General features: G+C 45.6%; 1 protein-coding gene across 12 annotated transcripts in view; it reads left to right on the top strand.

The window, feature by feature from the left end:
• The window catches only part of ATXN1 (ataxin 1), a 404,850-nt gene that overhangs the window by 1,375 nt on the left and 381,443 nt on the right, over nt 1-22,032 (top strand). For 3 of the 12 annotated variants that reach the window (XM_043449229.1, XM_043449233.1, XM_043449226.1), the window contains exons 1-2: nt 133-359; nt 8,578-8,692. The gene's annotated coding sequence lies outside the window, so the exon portion shown is untranslated. Of the gene's footprint in view, nt 1-129; nt 360-1,457; nt 1,598-7,821; nt 7,872-8,577; nt 8,693-22,032 lie in introns of those variants that run through there. The other 9 variants (XM_043449224.1, XM_043449237.1, XM_043449230.1 and 6 more) reach the window with 7 other exon arrangements.

The following is a 22,032-nucleotide window of genomic DNA, read 5'->3' as shown; positions in this document are numbered from 1 at the left end:
CCCACCCCCACCGAAGTCGGATCCTTGAGCTGCGGCGGCGGCAGCCAACTGCTCCATATTTGGCTTCTATTACACATTTACATACTGGAGCGAGCGAGCGAGCGAGCGCGAGAGAGCGCGAGGGAGGGCGGGCGGAGGGAGGAGGGAGGGGAGGAGGGGGGAGGAGGAGGAGAGAGCAGAGTATACCGCAGACATCATTTCTACTACAGTGGCGGAGCCGTACAGGACCTGTTTCACTGCAGGGGGATCCAAAACAAGCCCTGTGGAGCAGCAGCCAGAGCTACCGCAGCCGCAAGACACTGTTTCTCTCCCTCTGCCCCCCCTTCCCCACGCAACCCCAGATCCATTTACACTTTACAGTAAGTGGCTATTTTTTTTTCTCCTCTGATTCTTTCTCTCCCCCCTCCCCCCATCTCCTTCTCCCCTGATTTAGATCAAGATCCCCCCCTACCCCGCTCTCCCGAGAGGGGCAAAAGCAACAACCAGCAAACAAACCCCAAACCCCATTCGGCGGCACGGAAAACAGCTGGAAGAGGAGCGAAGGAAATCGACGCGTCGTGTTGTGGTGTGGTGTGTGTGTGTGTGTGTGTGTGTGTGTGTGTGTGTGTGTGTGTACATACACCCTTCCCCGGCTCCAGCCTCCCGGGCCGACATCCCCAGCTGTGGGCGCTGAGACTACCGGCAGGGGGATGGTGTGCAGGGGCCGGGTGGGCGCCCGCCGGGCGAGGGGGCGCGCCCGGGCGGGGGGCGCGGGCTGGCGGGTAGATCCGCGGCGGCTCCCCACTACGGCGGCTGCTGGTGGGGAGAGCCGTGTCCTCTTCCCAGGAGGTGGCGTAGGGGGGAGGTGGCGGCCGGGGGTCGCGCTGCCCCCTCCTCCCGCCGCCCCCTCCTCACTCCTCTCTTCGCAGAGGGCGGCGAGAGAGAGCAGATCTGGAAGAGGGCTGGCTTTACCGCGGGGGCCGCCTGGCCCCGGAGCCCCTGGGGCGGGGGTCTCACGGCGGAGGCCGGCCTGGGCCGGCGCGCGACTGCGGACCGGGAGGGTCTGCGCCCGCGGCCGGGCCGGGACTTTTCGCGCGCCGCCGGGCGGTGGGATCGCGGGGGGAGACCAAGGGAGGTGGGCGCAGGGAGAGCAGGCGCGCGGTGCCGGGAGCGCGGCCGGAGTGGCGGTGGCGGCCCGGGCGGCTGCCGCCGCCGCCCTGTTGGTACGGCCGCTTCCTGATCATGTGCAGCCGCCGCCGCCGCCCGGAGCCGGGAGCCCGCGAGCGCCCCAGCCCGGGCCGGCGCCCTCGCCAGCGCCCGCGGCCGGAGCCGGGAAGCCGCGGCAGGCGCTGCCCTGCCCGCGCCGGGAGTGAGCGGCTGCGCGGCTGCTGGGAGGGTGAATGAAGCCGGGAGGAGGGGAGGGGGGAGGCGGCGGCGGCGGAGGAGGCGCTGCGGGCGCTGGGATGCGCCCGGAGCCCCGCTGCTCGCTCACTCTGGGCCGGGCCGGAGTCTCCGCCACTCCCGCGGCCGCCGCCGCCGCCTCCTACGTGGTTCCAGCGCTGCGCGCAGGCCGGTCCCGCAGGGGGCAGGGCAGGGGGCCGGCCGGGCGGAGCGAGAGGTGAGGCGGCGGCGGAGCGCGGCGTGAGTGTGTGAGTGCGTGCGTGCGTGTGTGAGTGTGTGTGTGTGTGTGTGCGCGCGCGCCTGCGGGGGAGGGGGCGGCCGGGCCATCGCGGTGGGGAGGGGGCCCCGCCGTGGCTGCTTGGCTGACTCCGCAGCGCCCTGACCCCTCCTCGGCCACCCCCGCCCTCAGGCCGCCTTCCTAAACTCCGCGGCTGGTGCTTTCATTTTATTTCAGACCACGTAGGGGGCTGACTGGAAGCGATGGAACAATTCAGGTTTTCTAGGGAGATTGAGCAAGAACCTTAGTGGGGGGTGGAAGTAGGGTGGTGGTGGAGATCCTGCCAGAAAACAAACAACAAAAAAATCAGTTTCTAAGGACTAGTGGGGTTCAGTTCAATCCCGTGGCTGCTCTGTTTTGTTTTGCTTTCTTGGTATATAATTCTACAGATAAGAGGGTAATATAAATACTTCGAGAGATTGGGAAATTGCTGAAGAGTAGTAAGGGCGCGCACACACACACAGAAAGCCAGTCGGAAGCTGGTTATATAATGCGCGATGTGGCTAAGGAGAATGGCAAGCTATTTTTATTTTGTTTACCGTATGCTGTGCAGTAGGGACTCCTCCAAACTGGTTCTGTCCCCGAAGAGATCCTTAGCTTCCCTGTGAGAGCCACAGGGTACAATTAGCAAAATTAGAAGACCCTATTACACCCACAGAATAAAAACTAATGGCTTAGAGTGGCATGCTCCTTGCATATCCTGGCGCTTGCATGGGAATGTGTGTATGCAAATAAGTTCTCCTTTGGCAATCTCGTAGTCACATCTCAATGACATTTGTGTTTTATAATGCAGGCTGCTCTTAATATTTAAACATCATCGTTACATGTCGCTCGCAGCAGCGGGTACTTGATGGGTTATTTTTAGGCACAGCTAGTTACTTTTTCGACCGTGTTAGCTAAGCCATTTCATTCGGGTTTCTGAGGAACCCTACAGTTCCTGGAAGCCCCCGTCTTAAGCCCACCTTGTGGTTTATTTGGTGGGTGAGGGTAGTTTGACACGAGCTTTTTTTGGAATGGAGCATCTGCCTGAGGAAACCAGCAGAGAGGAGGAGGAGAAAACCCTGCACATGAACTCTTGGAAAGGGATTGCACTGTGAGGGCTAATGCTATGGCATTTAATCTCCTCTGATTGCCCTCTAACTGTGCCTGCATCAGTCAATATTTTAGCAGCCCCACAGATCAATGGGCTTGAGTGCCACCTTCTCCAGAAAGCAGAGGTCGAAGGGCTCCCCTGAACCTTCCGCCTGCCTGCCTTTCTCATCTCGTAGATACCTGTCAACGGGTGTAGGTTTTCGGTGCACTTACTCCATCCCTGATCACTCATGTAATTAGATCAGGCTGCCATGGCAACAGAGAGTGTTCTCCCGTCCATTCAGGTGGGTCTGTCTGTGCCTGGACTACTCCCAAGTGTTTGATGCACAGTATTTGTGCTGCCCCAACCAGATGAGAGACTCTTTTTACTATTTCAGCCGCATCTTCTTCTTTCTGTCACTTTCGGATGGGAGACGCTGAATGAGGCTTCTAGCTACTCAACTTTTATAAGGGAGACCAACAAGCTGTGCTTACTGGGTGCAGTATGTAAATGCATCTCCCCAGACCGTGAAAGGAGCCTGACAGTCCTGCTTGTGAACACATCAACAAGTATTTGGTACTTGCTAGAAACCTTTCAGAGCTGACGAACTGAGGAAAGCAACCTTTCTCTTGCAGTCCTGGTGCCTTTGGCCTTTCAGGCACTTAACCCTTTCAAGTGCAAAAGAACTCATCCTTTAGAACCCAAGCTGCGAATAGCGGGGTTTTCTAAAGGATTTATTCAGCGGAAGTAATTTATTTGACAAGGATATCCCCGTTGTCATATTTAAAAACTTTATGGCCATCCTAATGACAAAAAAAAAAAAAAAATGCTACTGGAAGTAGACAGTCATTCTGAATGTATTCATTCTTAACTTGGATTTCTTGGCCAGGATCCTTACCTTGGAGGTAGTAAGTTAAAAGGTTTTTGTTTCAGGTAAGAGATGATACAGGCCTTTAGCTGGTAGACTGATAATGTTTGGTGCTTTTGCACAGTAATTTGTACTCTATTTGGGGGTAAAATTTAATGAGCATTTAATAACTTAGTGAACAACATTCTGCTCTTTGCATTAGGCGACCACCTTAATGAGCCTGCTATGCAAAGAAAAATAATACTGTTGGGGAAAAAAAAGGAAAGTAGCTTTGGTTGCTGAAGCTCTGTGTTGCTCAGGCAATCCAAATAAGGGGGAGTATTTTAATTACTCTGATATTTGAAAGAAAAAATAATTGAGAATAATAATGTCTGGATGTCTGTGTGACCCCGCTAGTCAGTTTACAGTTTTACAACCCCATAGCTAAACTGGTAAATCCTTTTTTTTTAACCTCTGGGGCCTGGATTGAGAGAGCTCAGTGTTCCTCACAGAGGGCTTATGAGTTTCTACCCTTTAGTGAGTCTATGCAGTTGGTAACATGATTGCGACCTGCTCAGATCAAGTGTTGCTGTGTTTAAAGCAAGCCATTATTTCTAGGAGGTAGGAGGTAAATAGATGGGAGAGGCAAGGATATAAAATGAAGCACAGAAGTTTATGTTTTACACAACACCTTGGAGGTCCTGAATTACATATTACTATGTACAGAAAAACACTTTACTGGCAGCCAAATGTGAATGTGTATTTTTGAGTGCACAAATAAATTTATGTTAAAATAAGTATGAAAAATGTACTTGATTGGGAACTGTGAAAATCAGTATCTTCCCCTTCCCTTCTGGATTTCGTTTTAAGAGGGTTTGATAAATAGAAGTGATATTTAATCAGAAATATTATAACTAGGCTTCCTGGCCTCTAAATTGTCTTTTACTCTTGCAAATAGATTCAAGAACAACTCTTCAGCCATCAGACTGTACATGAAATGTCTGTAGCTGGCCTTATGTTTCAGTAGGCCTAACTCAGTTGTCTGGGGGGTCCCAGGAAAGGCCAGCCTTAAGAGCTTATTAAAATATTAATAAATACGCTTCTGTGACTTCTTGTTTTGCTGTCATTACAGAGTTTGATTCACATTCCTTTTGTATAATGTGCCTTTATTTTTTTTTCCATTCTGAAATGTCAAGTGGATTTTCTGTTTGCGTTTACCTTGAATGACAGTTTTTGATGACTAACGCGTGGTAACACCGGCTCATTTTGTTTCCTATGAGAAGTTAGTCAATAAACATGTTTTTACTAAAAGCCTGAAATTTAGCGAAGGTAGGAGTGAATGTTAATTCTTTAAACTATAGTTGTCTGCAAGTAACACATAGTTTCACTTCTGAAAAGCTTAAATACGTGCATATGTAAGATGACATAGTGCAGCAAGACAGAATATTATTTTTATGGGGAGACAGATGATTTGATTTCCATTGCTTTATATCTTTTGATATGTGCAGCTTAACTGCTTCAAAGAGCAGATTTAGTTCTGTTCATACTTCCCAGCTTATCAGAAGCAGGCTCTCCTTATTTTGTGAAAAGCATCGAAAATAAGAAATCATAGAAATCCCAAAAGAGATAGTAATTTCTGTTCTAGGGCGTTCCACACAGGACTGCCCTTTTTTTAAAGAAAGAATTTTGTAGTCCTCAATTACGCTGTTCAGATTTTAATTTCATTTAATTCAGTTTAATAAAATACATTCAAAATTTCTTTAAGAGGTGATAAGTGTATACTCTGTGCTAGTTTTAAGAGAATATTTTCAAATGTTGGCTGAAAGAGTTGTAATTGGATCAAGGTTTTAAAAATATGTAAATGCTTAAAATTCCAGGAGTAATAAAAAGGCTTAGGTAAATAATCTTTAATGGTGGAAACAGTTTTCAGAAATCTCTTTCCTATTTCATAATTTATGTATCTTTGTCTTTGTCAGTGTAGTAGTATATTTTATAATCCTTATAAATCTGAACTTTTCAGGCTAATGCGCTGTAAATATGTGTGCTACCTATTACCACCTCAAATGTACTAAAACATGTTTAGAACTATTAAAGACAAAAAAGCAACAAGCATTATATTCTCTTTGACATTTTTGATGGGAGCAGAACTGTTTCACTGACTTTTTTAAAATATAAGTTTTAATGCCTCCCATTTGTGAAGTAATGGAAAAGCACTGGTAATGGCAATAACGCAAGCAAACATTGGATACTGAACCTGAAAATGACTTTTCAGAAAACTCATTGTAGTGTAATCACAATTTGAGGCTTCAGGGGGCAGAGGCTCCCTTGGTGATGGCATTTGGGTTCAGGCTAAGAGGAAGTTCTCTTTTTTCTACTTAGGTGCTCTTTAACGGATACCTTTTGAGTTATCTATCAGAAGTTTTTAGTCATCACTGTTAGAGCTGCTAACCTGTAAACGCTTATGCTTCTAGCATTCAAAGAAAATCTATTTTTTTTGACCGTGTAGGGCACATTTTCTTTTACTGCACCCTTAACTTTGGCCTACTCTCCCTGAAGTATTGATATTTTCTTCTGTATCTGCATTATTTATATATCATCTCCTCTTTACTGACTGTCACATCAGTATCACTTAGGCCACCTTTCTGTCTCCCGCTATTTATAGTATTGTGTTATGTTGCTCTGCTGTGCTTTTTAAATATTAAAAATTCCATTTTTAGTAGATATATTGTCTTAAACAGTCTATAGGCTATTTTATTGTATGTTGTCTGTATATTTTTGCAGTGAATCCATTCTGCCTTGCTTTTATTTTTGGTTTCTTCCCTCTGATAGAACACAGCAAGTTATTTTAACTCTTTAGTTACCCTAACCGGTGTAGCAACACAGATGCTTTTGGAATAAGTAGGCATACCGACACGAGAGTAAATTAATATTTTACAGCATTTGCATCATGTTTGACTGTTCTCTGCACTTCAGCAGAATAGGAGGAGACTGTAATTTGGACTCTATAAAATCTTATCTGCCAAGTGATAGGTAAATAGGATAGTGTGCACACACGTCGATACACAAGCCAACACTCTCAATCGTTAGCTCATAAAGCAAGCACTCTGCAAATCCATGGTACCTGCACATTGTTTGAAAATGATGATCAAGGATTTTGAGGCTTCATTTGAGATGTTACTAGATAAAAATCAAGATCACCCCCTGGCCCTTAAACCAAGTACTGCGTAAGAATAAATAGAATATTGTGAGCTTTTATTTAACTTGGCCACTATTAATGTTTGTAACTCAACAAGCTTCTTACCGGAGGACTTGTCTTCCGAGGACTTCAGAGATGTGATAGTCTAGAAAGGCTTCCTTCTTTCTCTACACTTAACTGTTTGGGGTTTCCCAGGTGGCGCTAGTGGTGAAGAACCTGCCTGCCAATGCAGGAAACCTAAGAGACAAGAGACTTGGGTTTGATCTATTCGGAAGACCCCCTGGAGGAGGAGGGTGTGGCAACCCACTCCAGTATTCTTGCCTGGAGAGTACAATGGACAGAGGAACCTGGTGGGCTGCAGTCCATGGGGTCATAAAGAGTTGGACATGATTGAAACAACTTAGCACACAGGCTTAACTGTTTACCTATGGGGAGACCAAGGCCTGGAAAACTTCCTTCTGCGTATCAGTCTCTGGCATGCAAAAGATGCTTAAATAAATACTTGGTGAATGGATTAGCTAGAAGTAAGAATACTTTGGCTACTATTCATTACTTTGCAAAGTGTTGGAAAGCAATCGACATTATTTTCCTTTCCAGCTGGGCTGTGCTTTTAAAAATAGTGAGTGTGTATGGATGAAAATAATCATGAGATGTGTTGCCATGTACCCAAGGCTAATTGGCTCACTTACCTGTTTACAGATTATTCACATTGAAGATCATATTCATAGCTCCAGAATAGTTTCTTTCTGACACCCAATATAATCCTGGGCCTTCTCCTTCCTACTGTTACCTGGCGTGGGCTTAGGAAACCCAAACTAAATTTAAAACCAGCCTAAGCAAATATGCAGATCAGCTCCAGTAATGAAAGGCTGAAAAAAAAAAAATCAGTCCAGCAATGACGAGTTTGGGGATTAGTTTATAATAACTGTGCTCCTGATTCTATTTAATGTGGACAGTTGGGAACTACCAGTATTTAAAAATATGCTTTGAATAGATAGGAAAGTATGTTAGCCGATCAAGTCCTCAACTTCTTCCGTTTCTATGCATAGGTGTTTACCTCACAAAAACTACTGCGAGCGCCAAGCTCCCTGATGGAAAGGTATATGGAAGATTCATTCATTCTCTTTCATTCATCCATTCACACATTCACTCATTCATCCTACAGTGGGTAATCTTTACTTAAACATGCTCAAGATGTTATGACAGAATGAAAATCAAGTAGATGTACATTCAGTAATTAAATCGTTTAAAGTTCAGTGAAAACTCTAGTGAGTATATGCATACTTAAATTTTTTTTTTTCTGCATTTGATTCTTTTTTTCTATCCCATTAGACTGGTATGCTAACAACTGTGCTCTGTGTCATGATTGTGCCTAAAGTTGCATGTTGATAGTAAGATATGCCTCATGAAAATTAGACTTTGGCTCAATTACTATTCAGTCCATGCCCATTTCCACCTGATAGTCCCGTGATGACCAGCATGTGTTTATGAGGTGATTCATTAGAATCTTAGAGAAAAGATTGACAGTAGCTGGCTCAAATGGAAAGACCAAGCTTTTAATTTGATTGAAGGGATGACCTTTTTGCGTGTTGGCCTCCCTCCGAGCCCTGTTGAATCAAACCAGACCTGCCTTTTGAGCTGGCTGGTGCCTGTGTAATTCTCATAAAACAATGCAAAATTTGATGTTCTTGAAGTTTAGATTTCCCTGCATGGTGTCTTCAGGTGTAATTATTATTATTTTTTAAAGCGATTCGTGCTGTTTCTCATTTTGGATTTCCTCTTCTGCACCCCCTGGACCATTGCAGGAGGATCCGGCTGCAAATCACCGAGGTGTTCCGTTCAAGCTGCAGATTCGTCTGTCGTCTTTGGACAGCGGTCTCCTCCTCCACGGCTGCCTCGGGGGAGCCCGACACCCATCAGGTGAGAGTTTTGCGATGCTCTTTGGTTTCTATCTGAGGATAAAGTCTGGCCTGGGAAAATCGCCTACTAGTACTTTAGCACTTTGCAGACTGTTGAAGATAATTGTCTTTGCAAACTGTATTGTGTGGGAAATTGAGAAATTGCAGAGGTGGTTTTTTTTTTTTAAACTTGGATTAAGGTATCCTCTTTTTTGATTTATTTGGTTGATGATGTAGTCTGCCTCTGTCTTTCCGATGGTTAATTATTGTGTGCTGGGCTTGAGCTTGATTGTTTTAATCGTCACCTGTACTTGGAGCTGATGAGCAAGTTTTGCTACCAAACGGTTGTCTTAAGTCATTGTCTCCACGTTTTGGGTTGTGGTGGTTGTGTGACCGTGGTGCAGGGAGACAGCTTGTTGGTTCGGTAGCAACCCGTGTTGGTTGGATCTTGAATTTCTCTGTGTCTGTTTTGGATTTGACAACTTCCTGCTTTCTTCATGTACAGTAAGTTTTTCTGACCTGGAGAGTCATACAGACACAGGGTGGATGCAGGGTTGATGACTCATGGCTCTCTGTTGAAGGGAAGACTGCCTGCCTAGAATCAGGAGAGCAGGGGAAGTTAGTTTGAAGTTGGGGCAATAAGGGCTTGGGAACACTGGTATTTGCAACCGGAGGAGATTGTGAAATCGATCCCCTCTTTCTGTTTGCCTTGGGAGTAGTCCTGCTCCAAGCTGTGGAAATAGACTAGTTCAGAGGTTCTCGAGCCTGGCAGGACACCAGAATCGCCAGGAGAGGTTAAAAAAAAAAAAAGAAAAAAATAGAACCGGGACTCCACCCTAGACCCACTGAATCCAAATGAACCAGAATGGTCTTTTGGAGTCACACTGACGTTCCACTGCTGTGGCATGGGCTGGATCTGGAGGTCTCTGGTCAGCTCTTCCCAAGTCATGTTCTGTTTCTTTCCCTGATAAGTTGCACCAACCACTTTTATCCAGCCTTACATACAGAAATCTGGATTTTCAGCTCATGTTTAAGAGACGAATCCTTTTTTTATCAGAATGTTCATTTTGAAACTGATTCACTAGATTTCTTTAAATAAAGAACTTGCCCCCCTCCCCTGACACCGTGGCTTCTAAGGTCCAGTTTTTTAAGTTCTATATAAATTCCATGGTATTTAAAATAAGGACGCGGGGCTCTGGAACCAGCCTGTCTGAATTTAAGATGTGGAACTGCCGCTGTGACCTGGGGCACTCCTGTAACCTTCCCGGGCCTCAGTTTCTTCATGTGTAAGATGGAGATCGTATGAGAACTTTCGCTAGGGCTGCTGTGAGGTTGGAATGATGTAATATTTGTATCCTGGGCAGAATAGTAACCTGGTATATGGTTTATGATCCATTTAACATAAGCTATCACTGTGAGCATGTGACTTGTCTTGACAGGGTGATTGTAACGTTCTTGTTTGGTGATGGTTGCTTCTTAACCATAAGTGACGAGGAGTGAGTAAATATTCCTGTACCTTGGTCTTTGGACCAACACTGTGGACATTTGCAGCCCTGCAAAGCCAAAGGGCCTTTTATTTATTTTTCTGGGTTTTGTGTTAGTCTGCCTCGATTCCTGACCCAGGATCCCTGTGTGTTGTTTTTCTACTGTAGGATGAACTGCTGAGTTGCAGGCATAAGTGAAGTTATTTGTGGTCTGAGTGAAAACGCACAGGCACACTCCTGAATGATTGAAATACGGTGCCTCGGGAAGGGGGGTCAGTGAAGTCCTTCTGGGGTGCAAGGCAGGGGAGGGAGAAGTTATCACACGCGTCTGTCCTTGTGAAATATGGAACTGGGTACTTTATAGTTTATGGGCTGTGGGTTAGGGAGGTGTCTTTGAAAAGGAAATAGAATAACTCCGGAATTATGTGCAGAGGGAAGCCTCATGAGGTCTATAAGTATCAACTCCATTGAAAGGGGTGCAATGTCTTATTGCTAGTTTCTCTCTTAGGGGTATTATCCATTTTAGGCAGAAAGTTCTCACATTGACATTTTTGGGGAAGTAGCTTAATTGCACATGTGGTTAATACATATGCAATTTTTTTTTAAACCTGCGGTGTTTTAAAGAGAGTCATGTGTTAAAACAAGAATGTCTCAAGAATTTTATTATGAAAAAATCAGGCAGCAAAGAGTCTTGTCTCTCAGTTAGTACGTGAAGCTTATTGAGAAGAGATCCAGGTTTTTGTAGTACATAGTACAGTGCATTAAAGGTTGTAGGAATGTTAGTATTGTATTACTGACAAAGTAGTACAGAGTCACCTTGAGTTTTAAGCAGCTGACATGTCCTGGGATCACATTTAAAGGAAGCTTATAACTATTAGCTAAACATGTTGCATAAATAATGGCCTCATTACAGTCCTCACAATTGATGGCTAAACGTGAGCAGGGAAACAGTATCATTCATGTTGTACTTTGTTATATTTATTAGGTTTTTTAAAAAAATAAAACCTAGATTATAGTTATTTTAGGTTCTAGCTATTTTATCAATACGATGTTGTTTACCTGCTAAGTTGTGTCCGAATCCTTGTGACCCCCGTAGGCTGTAGCCCACCAGACTCCTCAGTCCCTGGGATTTCCCAGACAAGAATACTGAAGTGGGTTGCCATTTCCTTCTCTGGGGGATCTTCCCAACCCAGGGACCAAACCTGCATCTCCTGCATTGGCAAGCGGATTCTTTACCACTGAGCCACCAGGGAAACCATATCAATGTGATATAGCTATAGCAAGTTATGACTTACCTCGTTCACAGGCACTGTCTATATAAAGAAATGATTCATTCATTTATTCACTGTGAACTTTTTTTTTTTACTACTGCACAGAGTGAGTAAGAGCTACCAGAAGGAGGTTATATTCTTCATGGTCAAGTAGGGGAAAGAAGACATGCTCTGAAATTACTAATACAGAGCAGAAGGGGGTGGGTTGTGCTTACTGGGGTAGATTCTGACACAGAGGGAATTCAGAAGAATGGTGCTGAGTAGGATGATGGGGAAAAACTTGGAGGAGGAAGCACCATTTGAGTTGAACTCTGGAGGGTGGTTAACATTTCTTTGGGAAGAAATGGAGAGGGCGGAAGGATGACTGTTTTGGTGGCTGGGCCCTAACAGGCAAGTAGCATGGTGTGTAATCGATCAGGCCGTTTTGGCGGAAGCCCAGATGCTGGTGGACATCTGAGTTTCTGGAGTCCAGCAGGCACTAGAGAGTGTGGGAAGAAGATTGCTGGGAGGTCCAATCTGGAAATAAATTTGGAGGAGCCACTGGCCTAAAAGTGATCTTTGAGTCTGGGCTCTGGGTTCTTGTACCTGGTAGGAAGTTTACCAGGCAGGTGGGAATGAATATTCTCTCAGCAATGAAGTCAGCCAGAGTGGAATATATGAGGGAACATAAGAGGCAGTGGAGGTAGCAGAAGTGGAACACTGGTGTGACCCAGCCTTTGTATGTTTCCTGTTTAAGACCTGAGGCAAAGGGAGAGTGGGTGGAAAAATTGGGATGATGCCCAAGTAGATAATGGAGTGCAGCGAAGGTGGCGGGGGGGTCTTCCCAAGATGCTCCGGCACCTTGGAAACTTAGGGCTGAGCTTCAGCTCAATGAAATTTTGTTGAAACCTTTATTCTTTTAAGACCTTAAAAAAAATAAAGTAGAAACTGGAGCTAATTTTAGCCAGATCTAATGTGTGTGTATGAAAATGAATGCTGCTTTTGAAATTCAGCACATGCAGTATCTCTTTTCATTTAAACAAATGATCCCTCTATTTTCCTCTAAACAGTTTTATTAAGAAGATTTTCAGTGAAGCCCTGTACATGTTAACAACAATTCCAGCTTTGCCTTTGATCTTTTCCACCGTGGATTTATTCATCTCGTACGATATGCATAAATCACATTGTGCCACCTACTTGATTCGGGAGCAATTGTTCATTTGTGGTAATTCATTTACTATACTTTGATAAATCACAGCAATATGGGTGTGTTTCATAACTCCCATGTGGACTCTTGAATGTGATGTGTGTGTTGGTCTGTTTATGTGTGTGTTTGTGCTTAGTCACGTGTCCGACTCTTTGCGGCCCCATGAACAGCAGCCCACCAGGCTCCTCTGTCCAGGGGATTCCCCAGGCAAAAATCCTGGAGTGGGTTGCCGTTTCCTTCTCCAATGTGTGTGAACATTCATATGTATACATATTTATGTATGTATCAGTCAGTTCAGTTCAGTCGATCAGTTGTGTCTGACTCTTTGGGACTCCATGGACTGTAACACGCCAGGCCTTCCTGTCCATCACCAACTCCCAGGGTTTGCTCAAACTCATGTCCATCGAGTCGGTGATGCCATCCAACCATCTCATCCTCTGTCGTCCCCTTCTCCTCCTGCCTTCAATCTTTCCCAGCGTCAGAGTCTTCTCCAGTGGGTCAGTTCTTCGCATCAAGTGGCCAAAATATTGGAGCTTCAGCTTCAGCATGAGTCCTTCCATTGAATATTCAGGACTGATTTCCTTTGGGATTGACTGGTTTGATCTCCTTACAATCCAAGGGACTCTCTAGAGTCTTCTCCAACATCACAGTTCAAAAGCATCAATTCTTCAGTGCTCAGCTTTCTTTAGAGTCCAACTCTCACATCCATACATGACCACTGGAAAAACCATAACTTTGACTAGATGGACCTTTGTTGGCAAAGTAATGTCTCTGCTTTTTAATATGCTGTTTAGGTTTGTTATAGCTTTTCTTCCAAGGAGCAAGCATCTTTTAATTTCATGGCTGCAGTCACCATCTGCAGTGATTTTGGAGCCCCCCAAAATAGTCTCTCACTGTTTCCACTGGTTCCCCATCTATTTGCCATGAAGTGATGGGACTGGATGCCATGATCTTAGTTTTCTGAATGTTGAATTTTTAAGCCCACTTTTTCACTCTCCTCTTTCACTTTCATTAAGAGGCTCTTTAGTTCCTCTTCACTTTCTGCCATAAGGGTGGTGTCATATGCATATCTGAGGTTATTGATCTTTCTCCCAGCAATCTTGATTCCAGCTTGTGCTTCACCCAGCCCAGTGTTTCTCATGATGTACTCTGCATATAAGTTAAATAAGCAGGGTGACAATATACAGCCTTGACTTACCCCTTTCCCTATTTGGACCCAGTCTGTTGTTCCAAGTCCAGTTATAACTGTTGCTTCTTGACCTGCATACAGATTTCTCAAGAGGCAGGTCAGGTGGTCTGGTATTCCCATCTCTTGAAGAATTTCCCACAGTTTGTTGTGATCCACACAGTCAAAGGCTTTGGCATAGTCAATAAAGCAGAAGTAGATGTTTTTCTGGAACTCTCTTGCTTTTTCGATGATCCAGTGGGTGTTGGCAATTTGATCTTTGGTTCCACATCACGTATTTCTGGGCTTCCCTGGTGGGTGGGTCAGTGGTAAAGAATCCACCTGCCAATGCAGGAGACACAGGTTCGATCTTTGGGTCAGGAAGATCCCCTGAAGGAGGAAATGGCCACCAACTCCAATATTCTTGCCAGGGAAATCCCATGGACGGAGGAGCCTGGCGGGCTATAGTCCATGGGGTTGCAAAGAGTCATACATGACTTATAAGTAAACAACAACAACAACATATATATTTCCAGCTGCTAGCCACAGCTTTGTGAACAATTTGGCTTCTCATTTATGCTTTATAGAAAATATAGAATCAGTGAGCCTTGGCTCTGGGGAGAAAGATCCTAAGACTAGCTCAAAGTGAAGGAGAAGGCTGGAAATTATCTAGCTGTATTGCTGTTACTCGGGACTCCGTCTTAATATAATTAAGGAATATTTGAGGACTGTTTAGTTATTTTTTAACCTGTGTTATTTTATTGGGCCTTCTGTATTCCCCTAAATGGCCCAGAATGAGGCTGTGACTTACCTAACTTTTATAAAAGACCAGAAGGTTAAGACAGGAGTAATAAAACTGGAGAAAACAGCTCAGCAACTCCAGAGGGGTGCAGACAGTGCTGTCTGTAAAGATTTAATGAACATCTAAGGTGTGAAGGGCGTTATGCCAGCTAGACCCTAAAGGAAATATAGAGATGATCCATAGTCCACACTTTCTGTGTTTTAACTCTTTAAATCTTCACTGCGGTCCTTCCGGGGTAGTCACTGCTATTATCTGCATTTCACAGGTGAGGAAACTGGAGCAGAGTGGTTAAGTCACTTGCCCAAGACTGCCCAGCTGTCAAGTGGTGGAGTCATGCTGGGACTCCAGTCTGTATTCTTTGTTGCAGCCAGGCACTGTCTCTCAAGCCCCCAGCCCCGTCTGTAAGAAGGCAGGGTAGTGCCCAGGAGTAGCATTTAAAGCCCCACGGCAGAGGTGTGGCAGGCTCTCGGAGGTCGGGATCAGGGGTGGTTCACAGGCCTCCTTTTCCAGGCTTGCCTGTCTGTCCCGGGTCACCTACAAGCTGTTTTGCGGTGTTGTTTCTCATTCTTTCAGTTTTCGTCCTACCTCCCTGAGATTCCTACGCACTTTCAATAATTATTAATGGAAGAAAATGATGACCATGGCATATGCTTATCTGCATTTCAGAGGATTGGCTTAAGTTGGGCTCCAAATGTTTGGCGTCCAGAGTCCCAGCGAGGTGGTGAACTTTTGACTCTCAAAAAGAGCTTCTCTGGTGCCAGATTTGGCCGATTGGAACTATTTCTGTCTCCGGTTTGAGACAGAAATTCGGTGGGGGGTGGCACCGAATCCAACTCTTAAGAACAAAGCACGAGGTGAAGGGAGGTGACAGCGACGTCAGGGAGCCACTGGGAAGCGAGTGCTGGGTCCCCTCCTGTCTCTGCCCCTCCCAGTCTCACCTCCACCGGACCAGAGAGGAATCCTCACCGACTCAAGTCAACAGGATAGAGAAGCAGGATCATTTTTCTCTTAGCCTGCGCAGGGAAAACAGAGAGCTTGTCTTTCTTACGTGGAAGGAAAATTACCAGCGTGGTGATCATTTTGTAACATGTAGAAATATCGAATCACTCTCTCATGCCCTTGGATCTAACAGAGTGTTAGGTCAATTATACTTCCATAAAGGAAAGAAAATTACCATGGATTTTCTTTTTTTTTTTTAAGTGTCTTCAGAGCCCCGTCTTGCTTTGTAGACACACAGAACAGAAGGATTTGGGATTTACTCTTTGTGCGTGAGGCTGGCAACCCCAGCCTCCAGCCCAGCTGTAATCATATGTGATGCATTTTATTTACAGATTAGGAAGCTCTGACTCTGACATATGACTAACGGGGAAGCTCCTCCCTTACAACAGTTGTATGTCATCTGCTTCAGAGAACTAATTGCTTGGCAATTCCCCTTTGGTAATTCCCTCTTTATTTTCTGATGAGTTACTTAACAGTGACGGGCTTGTTGAGCGGAGCGTTGAGTTTAATGCGTGCTCCAGAAACTCCACTGTAGGCCTGGGGGATATGTTTTTCGAATTCTGTTTAGCTTTACTGAAGGAACACTGAAACCATTCTATGGCCTGTTAATATTTCACTCAATACGAGGTTAAGTGTTGAGCGCTGTGCAATTTTCCAAAAGAAATCAAAACCAGGCTTTTTTTTTTTTTTTCCAGCATGCCCCTGTGCATTTGAAAATTATTTAAAAAGGAATTTAATAGTTACAGAATGTTTAATGCTTTTTTTTTTCCCCCAAAAGAAGATTTCACATGGAGTGGCTTTCCAGGACTCTGTGGCATGAATGGGGTGTGGTGGAAAGCTGTTAGACCGGTTTTGGGGAGACTGAGTTTCTTTTTAATTGCCCTGCTGCAAGGTGAGTTGGACCAGCCACCCACCTTGCTGGGCCTCAGTTTCTCCATTTACAGTAACGCAAGTGGGTGAAAGAAATAAGCACTCAGGCCCCTTCTATCTCTCACAAGGCACAGTTCCATGAATAGATTTTATTGTCATTCTTCCTCTCGGTTCCATACCTCCCCCCCCCCGACCCCCACCAGACCTTTGCTCTGTCAAACATCATTTGCTGTTGTTTGACTTTGTTCCGTTTTGTATTTAATTAGAATTTACATTTTCAGCTATTATTGTGTCACTGTTTATAAAGTAAGTCAGAAGGGGTGCCTAAAATCATCTATCACCCCATCTCTATTAGTTTTATACCTTATTACTTCCTCAACTTATTTTCCCTCTTCTTGCTACCATACCCCAAACAACATCCTTTTCTGGAGTGGCTGTGTGATCGCTGGAAGGAATCTTTCTGCTAATTATGGATAATTTCTTTGCAAGGAGAGCGAAGAATCTCTTCTCTGCAGTAGCATCAAGGGTCACATTTGGCTTTTAATTTGCAAGTAGAAATCATTTTTGGATGCCGTTTGGCTTTTACCTGCAGGTGCAGAGTTGAGGCTAGAGGTAATTTCTTTTTTCTTCTGCATCAACTTTCCCGATCAGTGTGCACAGACCATTACCTTGTCTTATTGGTTAATTTGTAAGCAGTTGGTACTGATGTCTCCTGACTCATGGAATGGTGTTTCTAGGCAGCCAGTGCAAGAAGAGGTGACATTTAAGAGTCTCTTTGTTTTGTTGTCTTATTTGTTTTCACAGGGAGGGAGGAAGGAAGGGAAGAGGCAGGATGTAGAATGGTAAGAAGTGAAGGCTTTGAAGACAGGGAGATTGAGGTCCGAATTCTGGCTCTGGCTCCTTAGATGTGTGTCCCAGGCCACATTTCTTAAGTCTGTGATCCTCGGTTTTCTCACCTGTAAGGTGGGGATGATGACATCTATCCCATAGGATTATTGGAAGAATCAAATGGATGTTCACTTTTCATAAGTCTGTGATTCTCAGTTTTCTCATCTGTAAGCTGGGGATGATGACAACATGTGTCTCACAGGACTGTTGGAAGAATCAAATGAATGTTCACTTTATATTGCATGGTGGCTCAGTGGTAAAGAATCCACCTGCAGGAGACACGGGTTTGAACCCTGATTCAAGAAGATCCCCTGGAGAAGGAAATGGCAACCCACTCCGGTATGCTTGCCTGTGAAATCCTCTGGACAGAGAAGCCTGGTGTGCTAGTCCATGCGGTTGCAGAGTCAGATACGGCTTAGTAACTGAACAACAACAAAGAATATCAATACGTAATTTTATAAAAAGAAAGAAGGGGAAGGTATGGAATTTAAGGGCCATAAAAAAAAGCAAAGGAAAGAGTTGTGTCTTTGGCGGGTGGGTACTCAGGGTAGGAGGATCTCTTCAGAGCCCTTTGTGCTCAGGTTTAAATCCTACATGGACCATTGAGCCTTGAGAGGACGTAGACAGCCTTCCCTGATCTGCATGTGATGCTCTCTAGAAGGTCGATTTGCTCCATAGAAGAGGGAGTTCACTGCTATAGAATGGATAGAAATATTACATTTTAAACATCTGTTGCCTATACTTTACAACAGTAAGAGAAAACCAGTAAAAGCAAAAGTTCCTTTTGATTCTGCCATCCCAGTCCATAAATCATAATAGCTGTTAGGTGTTGTCTTTTGGGAGGAATTGGGGGCAGGAGGAGAAGGGGACGACAGAGAATGAGATGGCTGGGTGGCCCACCGACTCGATGGACATGAGTTTGGGTAAACTCCGGGAGTTGGTGATGGACAGGGAGGTCTGGTGTGCTGCGATTCATGGGGTCGCAAAGAGTCGGACATGCCTGAGCGACTGAACTGAACTGTTGTCTTTTAGTTCTTGACAGTTTAACATACATCTTTTTTCACTTTTGCTTTTTCTGTTTAGCATGAGCATTCTAATTTACAACTTCGGCTGTACAGTTATCCTTTGCAAGGGTACTATCAAGTTGTTTTCTTTTAATTTCAGTTTTGTATTATTTGTGGACGTTGGAGTTGGTTCTAATTGTTTACTGTTAGAGAACTGCAGTGAATGCCTCTGTACACTTAAGTATTTTCTTAGGATTACAGTCACAGCAGAAGACTTAATTCCTTGATAGAGGGGCCCTTGCTCTGAATTACTTTCTAAAAGACAGTATTTGCATTGTTACTGATGATATATGATTGTCTTGCTTCGACCTGATTAACGGTGAGGCTTACTCTTTTTTGGCTAACTTAATAGCCTCCTTGGCTTTAAAATATGCATTCCTTTGATCTCTCTCAGTCATAGAACATTTCCATATGTGTTTATTTACTGATTTTCTTTTACACAGTTAGCAATGAGTCTTGATATTTCCTCATCTGTGTCTCTGAGCTTTTTGTGTGTTCTAGATACTGATCTTTTTTAAAGTCGTATGTACTGTAGCTGTTTCTCCAGTCTGATGTTTTTTTATTTGGATTCTCTGACTTTGTGTTGTCTGAAAGTTCAAGTTTTTTGTAGGATGTCTCTCTTTTCTTCTGTGACTGTACCCAGGGCCAACCTGGAAGGACAAAGAGGGGTGACCCCAGGTTACATTCTGCACCAGGCTGGTCAGCGACTTGGCTTGGCTGGAATAGTTCTTCTTCTCATCTGCCCACTTCACCCCTTGGGAACCGCTCCACGTTGAAACCCTGTATGTGTGCTAAGTGGCTTCTGTTATGTCCGACTCTGTGTGACCCCACGGACTGCAGCCTACCAGGCTCCTCTCTCCATGGGATTACCAGGCAGTAGTACTGGAGTGGGTTGCCAGGCCCTCCTGCAGGGGATCTTCCCGACCCAGGGATCGAACCAGTGTCTCATGTCTCGTGCATTGGCCCACAGGTTCTTTTCCACTAGCGCCATCTAGTGCTTTTCCATTGCTTAGGGCCCTTTCTACTTTCCCAGCTACTTCTCACACCTTGACCTTGATTCATTCTGGGCCAGTTTTCTAGGTCAGAGGTCCCCAACCTGCAGCCACAGACCAGTCCCAGTCATTGCTGGTTAGGAACCGGGCCGCCCAGTGGGAGGTGAGTGTCGGGCGGGCAAGCTATGGAAGCTTCATCTGTGTTTACAGCCGCTCCCCATGGCTCGAATTATGGCCTGAGCGCTGCCTCCCGTTCAGTGAACTCAATAAATGTGGTGCACTTGAGTCATCCCAAACCATGCCCCCTCTCGTCCCGTGTGGAAACATTGTCTTCCACAAAACCAGTTCCTGGTGCCGGAAAGGTTGGGGACATGACTCTTCAAGGTGTCTCGTCTCCTCTGCCCGCCGTTGGGGCTCTCCGCCCTCTGTGGCTGACCCTGTTTCTCTTGGGGAGCTCTGCCATGGGGGCCGTGCAGGAGGCCTGGCAGCCGCCTCACGTGGGCCTGGAGCTGTCAGGTGGGATTTTCAGGCCCGGCCGAGGTTGACCCCTTCTCCAGGGCTCCCCACACCTTCTGCCCCCTTGGTCCTAAAGGCCACCTGCGGGTTTGACGTTCCTCACCCTGCCCAGCCTCCCTGCCGCTGCAGCTCTTCCCTGGAGAGAGCTGTTCGGACACGAGGTTGGGAGCAGTTCCCTGGGTCTGGAGCTCTGGGGGCGTCTGGCCTCCAGGCCTGCACTGGGCCCGGGAGCCCTGCTGACCTGCAGTGGTCTGGGATGTGCTAAATCCCTCCTCAGTGGTGCTCCTCTTTGAGGCCGAAGTGGACATTTCCTCTTCTCAGACACCTGTTTGCGGCTCTGTTGTCTGTCTGCCTCTCCTTGGTTTTTCATTGAACTTCTGAATACTTAACTTCGCCCTGCAGGTCTAGCCCTGTCCCTGCCTCTTGCCCCTTATTTGCTTCAGTCGTTTAGTTTCCTCCTTCCAAGTGCCTTTTCCTTTCTAATTATGTTACAGCATTTAGCCATGCTCTTCCCCTTCCCTACCCGCCTCTATCTGGGGGGCTCACTCTGGCCCATTCTTAGAGTCTGGGTTCGGAGTCCTTTCCTCCCAGGACTGGTTTTATGTTGCCTGTCAGGCCGCCTGCTCTTCTCCTTTTGAAACATTCCACATCTCCTTTCCCAGCGTGGAGACAGCCGGGACCTTTGTCTTTCCCCCCATTCTTGGCAGCTGGCACTCAGTAGGGCTGCAATAAATGTTAAGCATTTCCCCTCTGATGTGGGTTTTTAGGATACAAATTGGATGTGATTCCGTCTATTTATACAGACCATGACTTAAAGGATTGTGGTCTGGAACCAGCCTGGGGCCTCATGGACCTCAGTGGTGGAAAAAGTTGTGGTGTCTTTGGGTTTGAATACCATTTTGGTTTGAATACCGTTGTTTGTCCATCAAACAGTAAGTGATAAAGGGGAGCAAAATTTGTAAGAAAGCTATGCTCAGGAAAAAGAAAAGCCCAGTGATGAATTTGCTGGAATAAAAGTAATGGACTGGAATGCTAGATTTGCTCAGGGATATTTCAGTTTTGTAATACTACACTTATAGCCATGCCAAACACTATTATTATTGAACATCAGTGCAGGGGAAAAATTACTTTTGTTTTTGAATGCCTAAAACTGTCTTTCTCTGTAATGAAAATATTTTCCTGTTGGATTTTGATTATGTGAGCAGATTCTTAGGAACACCGCCATCCTGTGGGATGAATGAGCGGATTCGAGGCTCACCTCCTTAACATCTGTTCTTCGCTTTGATCAGTCTCCCTACGTGCGTGCTCTTGTGACCCTGCTCTCCAATTCAGGTGAAAGCTCTTGATAGGATAATTTCCCCAAGGAGATCATTTTATCTGGAAGAGAGTAGTTCTGGAGTCTTAATCGAGATGGGTCAAGTGGAAGTAAAGCACCCCATGGACCGGAGAGCCCTGAAACCCTCCTGCTTTGATGCGCCCAGGAAGAAGGGGGCTGGTGGGGTGGGCCAGCCGCTGACCGTGGTGTTCCCTGCCCCTTTGAGCGCGCACCTCCTCTGTCTTGTCTTGTGAGTTTGTCTAGAAGTTGCCCTGCTGGTGGTGGGTGACAATACCTCTTCCAGGTAGAGGATGTCTGTTGGTGATCATTGATGTGAAGGTGTGTGTGTTTCTGACGAAGGTTCTGACAGGTAGAGGGTAGGGAGTCTGTCGTTAGAAACCGCGGCCCAGGGCCCTTTGTCCACCCCAGAGCCCCAAAGCCCTTTCTACCTTGCTCTGTTCTGGCAGGTTCTCAGAGGTGGGGGCAGAAAGACCGCTGGGTGCATTTTGAATATTCTTCCCTTTTTCAGGGCTCCATTTCCGGTTCACCTCTGGAGCTGCCTCCGTGGCCATCACCCACACCATTGAGAAGTGTGACCCCAAGTTGTGGCTTTTGTGGGGAGACAGTCTTTCTATAGGGAGCTGGGAAAAGAATGTTTCCTTTCGGCGGCTGCCTCTGCTGCTTGCTCCGACACTTTTCATAAGATTAGCAGGTTTTTGTTTTTTTTTTTATAAGTGGCCCTAGGCCCCTAAGACCAGTTATCTATTGTTTGTTGACAGGAAAAAAGATGATCTAGTTATTTATTTAAAA

Source organism: Cervus canadensis, chromosome 28, assembly GCF_019320065.1.
Source record: "Cervus canadensis isolate Bull #8, Minnesota chromosome 28, ASM1932006v1, whole genome shotgun sequence".
Taxonomy (NCBI): Eukaryota; Metazoa; Chordata; class Mammalia; order Artiodactyla; family Cervidae; genus Cervus; species Cervus canadensis.
Note: the sequence above shows the minus strand (reverse complement) of the source record. Positions and strands in the feature narration are given on the sequence as shown.